This window comes from Alligator sinensis, unplaced genomic scaffold, assembly GCF_000455745.1.
Source record: "Alligator sinensis unplaced genomic scaffold, ASM45574v1 scaffold297_1, whole genome shotgun sequence".
In the NCBI taxonomy this organism is placed as follows: domain Eukaryota; kingdom Metazoa; phylum Chordata; order Crocodylia; family Alligatoridae; genus Alligator; species Alligator sinensis.
Window position 1 is genome coordinate 4011808 of NW_005841848.1, and position 8403 is coordinate 4020210.

At 47.6% G+C, this 8403-nt stretch overlaps 1 long non-coding RNA gene across 1 annotated transcript in view; it reads left to right on the forward strand.

Moving 5' to 3' along the window:
- The window catches only part of LOC102385078, a 57294-nt gene that overhangs the window by 48295 nt on the left and 596 nt on the right, over nucleotides 1-8403 (forward strand). Inside the window, exon 2 of the long non-coding RNA XR_322922.1 lies at nucleotides 4001-4125. This is a non-coding gene — a long non-coding RNA (uncharacterized LOC102385078). The remainder of the gene's footprint in view (nucleotides 1-4000; nucleotides 4126-8403) is intronic.

An 8403-nucleotide genomic window follows, 5' to 3' on the forward strand; every position in this document is an offset into this window, starting at 1 on the left:
TCCCGGGCCGAGGAGGAGTACTCCTCCTTGGTGATAGTTCCTCCCTTCCACTGGTTGTACGCCCCCCTTTTAGTCCTCAGGCATTGCTGAATGCCCTTGCTGAGCCAAGGGGGTCTCTGAGCACTCTTACCCCCCTTGCTTCTCTCCAGGGACTGTTATCCTTTGGGCCTGGAGGATTGCCCCCTTAAGGTACGACCATCCCTCGTGGGCTCCCATCTCCTCTATCTTCTGGGTCCTTAGTGCCTCCCCGACTAGTCTCCTAAGCTCATTGAAGTTGGCCTTCTGAAGTCAAGGGCTTTAGCCTTGGTGTGAGCCCTAGATGCCCTGCGTTGGATAGTGAAATCCAGCAAGTGATGATCGCTATTGCCCAGGTGGTCAAGGACCTGCAGTCCCCTCACCAGGTCATCCCCGGGGCCAGGACCAGGTCCAGCAAGGCTTTACCCCTAGTGGGGCTGTGCACTTCCTGGTCTGTTTTACTGAGCTCTGGTCCCTTCCCTATCTTAAATTCCAGTCTCTGTCTCTCCCTCTCAGCTCCAGCCCCCCATTTTCCTGATCTCTCAGTTCTGTCTCCCCTTTCCTGCCATCTCTAAGATCCTGTCTGTCCCTTATCTGTTCCCTTTCTCCAGGCTCTCAGCCCTGTTGCTTTCTGCAGGCTCTCAGCCTTGCTCCTGCTGCTTTTTGCCTCCTCTCTGCTCCTCTGCAGGCTCTCAGCCCTATTGCTTTCTGCAGGCTTTCAGCCCCACTCCCACTGCTTTTTGCCTCTTGCCACCTCTCCCCAATTCCTATCTCTTTCTGCCTTCTCTCTCTCTCTCTCGCTCTCTCTCTGTTCTCCAGCCTCCCCCGGCAGCCCCACTCCCAGTTTTCCTCTCCCCATGTACCTCTTGGCTCCCCTGTAGCCTCCTTGATATGGCTCCAGCCTCTGGGCTTCTCCCCGGCATTGCTCCTTTGCTCTGTCAGCTTTCTGCTTTAAATTAACACCAATTAACCTTAAGTTACCCCAACTCGCCTCCAGTCTGCTGGTTCTAATCCTGGCACCGACAAATTTCATCTCAGTCTCCACCAGCATTAACCTAAAGTAACCCCAAGCCTCAGCTCCTCATCCCAGGTCTCTCTAATCCTGGTCCCGGCAACTTTCTACCCCCTACACTTTCACTCTCTCTCTTACCTTAACCTTCCCCCAGGTATCCCAAGTACACCAAGCATGTACATACACGCCACAACACCCAAGTTAGGAACTCACCTGTGTGTATGTGTAGGTGATTGGTATGTATGTGAACTGATATACATGTATGCCACTGTGTGCATGATATACAACTTAGTGATCTGTGTATGTTATTGGGTGTGCAGGTATTGGTAATTGATTCTGGTCTAATTTCTTTCGGTTTGTATAGTGTGTGTAGGTGCTTGAATTGGTGATAGGTGTGCATGTGCCTAGGCTGGTAATTTTGTATGTGTATGTGCCTGAATTGGTAGTGTGCGTGTGCATGCCTGGTGGGGGTGTACACAGCTAGAGTGTGTGTATGCGCCTAGTGTGTGTATGTACCTAATTGATTTTTGAGTGTGTGCATTTGCAATTGTACACCACACCCTCCTGTCTATCAGTGCAATATTGAGATCCTGAGAGTTGGCCTGACCCCACAGGGCAACAATGCATCTCCTTCCAGTGACTCATCCTGTCCCCCATTGGCGCTGTACATATGCAGGCTAATGATGTCCCTGCTTGCAGACTATTTATTGGCATCTTGCATGTGGTTTTATTGAGGCTTCATCCATTTCATCTTGGCCTGGCACTCATTCCCTGTCATGACACCATGCTTACATCCATTGGGCAATATGTTTGAATATGTCCCTGTTGCAGTGCCCTTTGTGGGGCTGGTCCTGGTTCTCCTACTAGGCCAAGATGGTGCAGAGATCCCTCATCCCCCCAAGGCATCAGTTGTGTAACCAGGGTTAGGTACTGAAGGAGGATGGGATGGGGTTTTCCGTGGTCCATGGTGGTGCCCGTAAGGTCTCAGCATCTATAGGTGGGTGAAGGTCTATCAGCAAGGAGATGGACAGATGGATGGACAGACATAGGGACAAAGGGATTGGTGGAGCAGTGGGTGTCCATAAATGGAGGTCCTGGCATGCGTACAGCCTCTGCTCCAGAGTGACCAGAGCTTCACTAGCCAGGCCATCACCATGACCTCAATGGGCTTCCAGCAGACACCCCCATGATACTGGCAACACCCCATGCCCCAGCCTGGGAATTTCCAATGACCTCTACCTTCAACACTGAGGCCATGGGAGTCCCTGGGTGTGCAGGTGCCAGAGCTGGGGTCTTTAGGGCTGCCTAAATGTGAGGATTGTTCTGGACTCGGATTCTTTACATATGCTCCAGGGTGTCCAGGCATTTTAATTAGAGTGGTCATCAGGAGCCACTCTCATCAGAGCTGACCACAGCAAGGTGTGGGGCCCGAGGCGAATCAGCCCATGCAGGGCCCTGCCCCCATTCCAATCCGGACCCTGGAGCTAAAGAAGCTGCTGCTGCCAATGCCAGTGGTGGCATTGATGGTGGGGAGCTGGGGGAGCAAGTGGCTGGGGGGAGGGGGGGTGGCAGGTGGCGGGAGGCAGACCCACCACTCTCCCTGGCTCTGCACTGCCACTGCTCTGCCCCACTCCATGGGGCCCCCCAAAGTGCAGGGGCTGGGGTGGTCACCCCGATTTGCCCCCCATAGGAATGAACCTGGCTCTAATTAAAGCATCTCAGTATTCAGCATCTCGTGTAGTCAGCATCCCAAACTTCAAAATGGCAGCAGGGATGCTTTAATGAACGCTCATTCAATGAGCACCCCCAATGTCATTTTGCTCTGCCCCACTCCATGGGGCCCCCCAAAGTGCAGGGGCTGGGGTGGTCACCCCGATTTGCCCCCCATAGGAATGAACCTGGCTCTAATTAAAGCATCTCAGTATTCAGCATCTCGTGTAGTCAGCATCCCAAACTTCAAAATGGCAGCAGGGATGCTTTAATGAACGCTCATTCAATGAGCACCCCCAATGTCATTTTGAAGCATGGAGATGCTGAATATACATGATGCTGAGGCTGCTGGAGTGTGCTAATTAGTACACTCTAGCAGACTCGATTAATCAGGCATCAGGCACATGTATAGGTGCTTAGTGTTGGGAGTCTGCATGTACATTATGGGGTGCTTTGGGACATGGTGTTGGGGTGCCAGGGCATGGCCTGGTGCCCATGTCCCAGGGTTCATGCAGAGGACATAGATACCTGATTTCCCCCAAATGCATACCTGCAGCTGACAGGTAGCTGGGGGCTGGAAGAGGGCCTGTGCTTGCTTGGGGCTCATCCAGAGCATCCAAATTCAGGCCAAGTTCTAGCACACCTTCCTGAGAGGGAGGAGAAGCAAGAGCCACAAACCAGGCTGGGATGCCAGAGGACAGAGATCTAACTTGAATCAATAGGGGAATAATACATACATTCACTTTAACCTAGGGAAGTGGTCCTCGCTCCTACCTTGGGTAAATTCAAAAAGAGGTTGGATGAACACCTGTCTGGGATTGTGTGATCTCAGCGTGTGCTCTGGCCAGTGGCGGGGGGTCAGACTACATGATCTATTTGGGTCCCTTCTGACCCCTAACTACTATGAAACTATGAAACTATGAAACCTGAATTGATGTCAACTGAGTGTACCTTGGATGAGGTCTATTCTAGGTTCCCCATGCAATTTTTAGACTGGCCTGTGCGCGCCAAACTTCTCTATGGTTATAGGTTTAGATCAATCTACATTAACTTAGACCAGCCTAAGTCTAATATCTGTACATGCCCTAAGAGATAACCCTGCCTAGTTTTCTGCCTGACTTCAAATTAACATAGTTAACTACCCCTCTTCAGTCCTTTAGCAATTTGAATGGGCTTTAGCTCAGGTGTTGCTCATAAAGATTGTTCTTAGTAAATGATGCTTCTAAAAACTACATGGTAAATAACATTACCTTTACTTTTCAGAAAAGAAATTGAAGCACATTGACACCATCTTTGCTACAGCCCACAGGAGAAACAAAAAGTAAAACCTAGTCCCATAGAAGTCAATGGTGACATTACCAATGGGAACAATCTTCATCATTCCTCAGGTAATAAATGTTTTTCAATAATACTTTAGGCCTGGTCCTTTTGTGACTGAAATATTTATAAAGCATCTTTCACTGTTGCGTGGCCATGACAATAAAATGAGCATGGGTTGAATCTTATAAAATTACTTTTGTTTGTTTTGTATATTTGAACTTGAATTCTATTCTCCTTGGGTTTTTTTTTTTATAAACCAATAAAACATAATGTTATTTTAATGGACTTCCTAAAAAAGTAATACATATTTAATACATTTGGAGGTTCATATGCATAAAAGAATTGTTGTGTGAAAAAAAACTCATAGTGACAATGTCAAGCTATCATATTATCACTTTTTTTCCTTTACTGGTATTGACCTCAGTTTGTTCCTCAGATTGTAAAATCATCTCCATGGTCTCACATTTGTATCACTTTGCCTGGATTCCTGTCATAACACTCTTTTTTGTCTCCACAATGAACTTTCTGCTGATCTCAAATGGTGTGAAGGCCTAATGGCTTTCTCACTGAACTGGTTTGGAAACAACATTTGAATTAAAAGTTGCACAGTCCTTTCTCTGTAAAAGGATTCGAATGTCTTCAGTGTATGCTTCTATAAATGTGTGCGTCTGTTAGATTGTAAGAACTCTGTGGCAGAGAATCTTTCTTCTTTGTTTTTATTGGGCACATCTTCACATGCCCCCCATGGTGCCGTTGTTACTGCACGAAAAGGAAGTACTAAATGATGGTGCAGTAGCAGCCATTACTGTGTCAAACGGGTGGCGCACAGTTATTTTTAGATGTGATATAACAAGGTAGCTCATCATTATGGTGAGGTAGCATTGGCATCACAGTTTGTGCCCGCTCATGCTATGTTGCCATAACAATGAGCAATGTTGCATAATGTGTCATTATGGCAACATAACATCACATGTAGATGCACTCACTAGGCGCGTCCACACATGCAGGCACGTGCACTTGCAGCAGCTCAAATAGAAGCAGTGAAAATTTGAGCCTGGGCTTTTTGCCTCAGTACATGTGCCCAGACATGCACTTTGGTATGGGGCAAATTGTGCCACTTGGGGCAAAATAACCCTGCCTTGCTCCTCCCAGTTCTGCAGCCAGGGGGAGCTAGAGCCCAGGGCCAGCACCTGTGCTGTCCCCAGCAGTATAAAAAGCTGTCCTGTCCTGGCCCCATCAGTACAAAAGCCTGCCCTGATAAGTAGCTCAGGGTTTCTTGCTCTCAGGAGTTTCTGAAGCCCAGCCAATTGGTACCTGGGGACACTACCCCTTGTGCCAGCTGGACTGCTGAAGCAGCCCTGAGAGTTCCCTTCACCCTTTACCCACCGCAGCAGTCTGGCAGTGGAGTGGGGGTCCTGCCTGGCTGGACCTGCTGAGCACCTGCCAGACCTGGATGGGGACTGCACACCCAGTAGAGACATCTGCCCCTCAGGACTAGCTGCCAGTGGGCTGTGGCTGCAGGGTTGGCCTTTGTGCAGCACTACTGCCATGTGTGCCCCTGCCCAGCCATCCAGGCAGCTATCACCTGGAAGATGTTCTGCATGTGATGGCCTGCTTTGAACCATCAAAGCATGTCCTCCTGGCCCTAATTGGCCAGGAAGTCAGCCACCTCCAGCTGGGTCCAAGGTGCCAGCTCTGACCAGGCAGGGTCCTGCCACTGGCCTCCCTTGCAGGAATTCTGGTGTTCTTTATTGGAAAACTGAAAAATCCCTGATAAAAATATCTGTAAGATACCCCAAAATACCACAATTAAAAGAAAAGACCATTATATATATATATATAGAGAGAGAGAGACAGACAGACAGACAGACAGACAGTGATCAGTTAGGCAATGTTTTATTGATATATCTACAGTGTTAAAGTGTTGCCCTGAAGGGTCAGGCCAACGCTCAGGATCTCAATATTGTACTGTTAGACAGGAGGGTGTGACACAATTGGACATATACAAAACACACACAAATCAATTAGGTGCATACACATGCACACTACCAGCTCAGGCACATACACATCCAAACCAGCCTAGGCACATGCATACTTATCACCAATTCAAGCACATACACTATACACCCCAAAAGTTAGACACAGCTCACTAATTCATACATCATGCACACAATGCCACACACACACACACACACACTAGCAACTCAGATACACACACGTTCAAAATAACCAGTCTAGGTTCATGCACAACTATCACCAGTTTAAGCCCATACATGCTACGCACACCAAATTTAGACAGAATTAGTTACCAGTTACCAACACCTGCACATCTAATACACATACATGGATTACTAATTCATATACTACACACACAATGATATCTATATATGTATATATATGTGTGTATTCACTAATTTACACACATACCACCCACCTACACATACACACAGGTGAGTTCCTAAGTTGGGTGTTGTGATGTGTATGTATGTATGTATGTACTTGGTGTACTTGGGATACCTGGGGACAGGTTAAGGTAAGAAAGTAAAAGTATAGGGAGTTAAAGTTACCAGGACCAGGATTAGAACTGGTAGACTACAGTGGCCTGGGCTGAAGAACTGAGGCTTGGGGTAACTTTAAGTTAATTGATCTTAATTGATTAAAAGACAATGCCCAAAGCCTGCAGAACAGGGAAGCATGCTGGCACAGAGTCTGGGACTGGAGCCAGAGCTATGGGGGGAGCTGAAAAGGTAGGTAGGGAGAGGGAAAAATGGGACTAAGGGAAAGTGTGGGTATTAAAGAGGGGCTCTGGGTGTTGGGAGCCAGAGGATGGCTCCAGGGCAGTTAGAGAAATTGCAGGGAGTGGCAGTAGGTGCTGGAAGCTGCAGCAAGGCTCCAGCTGCTGGAGCAAACTGCAGGACAGCTAATAGGAGCTGGGAAGCTGCAGGGGTGGGGGAGGATTACAGAAGGTGTGGGGGAAGCCTGAAAACAGAGAGACGGAGAGCAGAAAATCACAGGAAAAGCAGCAAGAAAGCAGAGAAAGGCACAGGGCAGCAAGAAAGCAGAGAAAGGCAGCAGAAAATCACAGGGAAAAGGCAGTAGGAGCAGGAGAGGCTGAAAGGTGGCAGAAAAGGGGAGATGGAATTGGGAGGAGATCGGGAAACTAGCAGAGAGGGTGGGGACTGGAGCTGAGAGAGGAAGAGAGAGAATGAGGCTGGAATTTAAGATCAGGAAGGGACTGGGATTCAGTAAAACATGACCCAACTCGGGGTTGCAAATGACAGTGGTTTTATTGAACAGGGGAGATGGTGACACAATGTCAAATTGGTTCCCTTGCACCCACCCACTCAATGGCAGCAGAGGTTAGAGAGTCTTGGTGCAGGGGCTGAAGTCCACTGAAGTCCAGGAGGAGAAAGAGAGACAGAGAGAGAGAGAGAGAGAGAGAGTCTAAATTCTAGGAGGAGGTATGCAGGTAATATCTACCTATCCAGGCTGAAAGAGGTGCTTGTCCATTAGATGTTGTCCAGAGGTGGGTTGCCGGCAGGGCCTCTGGGTGGATAGGTGGTGTGGCGTGGTGCTGGTCCTGATGGAAACTGTGCTCCCACTGGGTCTGTCTTCACTGCCCCTTTTTATAGGGGCAGACCTTGTGTGACCCTAGTGATCTTGTCTCTGTTCCTGGGTGAGGTCTGTGGTTCCTGGGTGAATCAATGCGAGGTGATGGCCCAGTCGTTACAGGCCATTCAGTAGAGGCCTGCTACCATTGCATTTCAATCATTCCCAATCACACTCATTCATCCAGGAACCAATTTACATGGGAGGGATACGTGATTCATACAGTTGCGACACAGGGGATGCCTGGGCAGAGGACACAAGATGGAGACTTGACATATAAAATGGAAACTTGACATGACTTTGGTTCACTTACAAACCCTGGCCTAAACCATACAATATCCATATGAAATAATAAAAATCAATAAAAAATTATAATAATACAATATACAACAGTAAAAAATCAATACAAACCTAATAATAATACAATATAAAACAGTGGATATCTAAAACCAAAAACTTGCTACCAAAATAAAAATGTTTAAAGCTTATCCTACATCTTAGCTTACTTATACTTATCTATAGGGGAAAGAGAGAGAGAGAAAAGGTCAGAAATGTTTGGGGAAGGGGAGGGAATGCATTTTAAAATAATCAAAAAAGAAAAAAAGAAAAAACTGGTGGCTTTGCTACAAAAGCAATTTGGAAGCCTACCAGTGTCTCTATCATCACCATCAAGTGAATTCTAAATACCTATATGTTTTGATGCCCCCCACAGGGGCTACAGCCCCCAACCTCAGGAG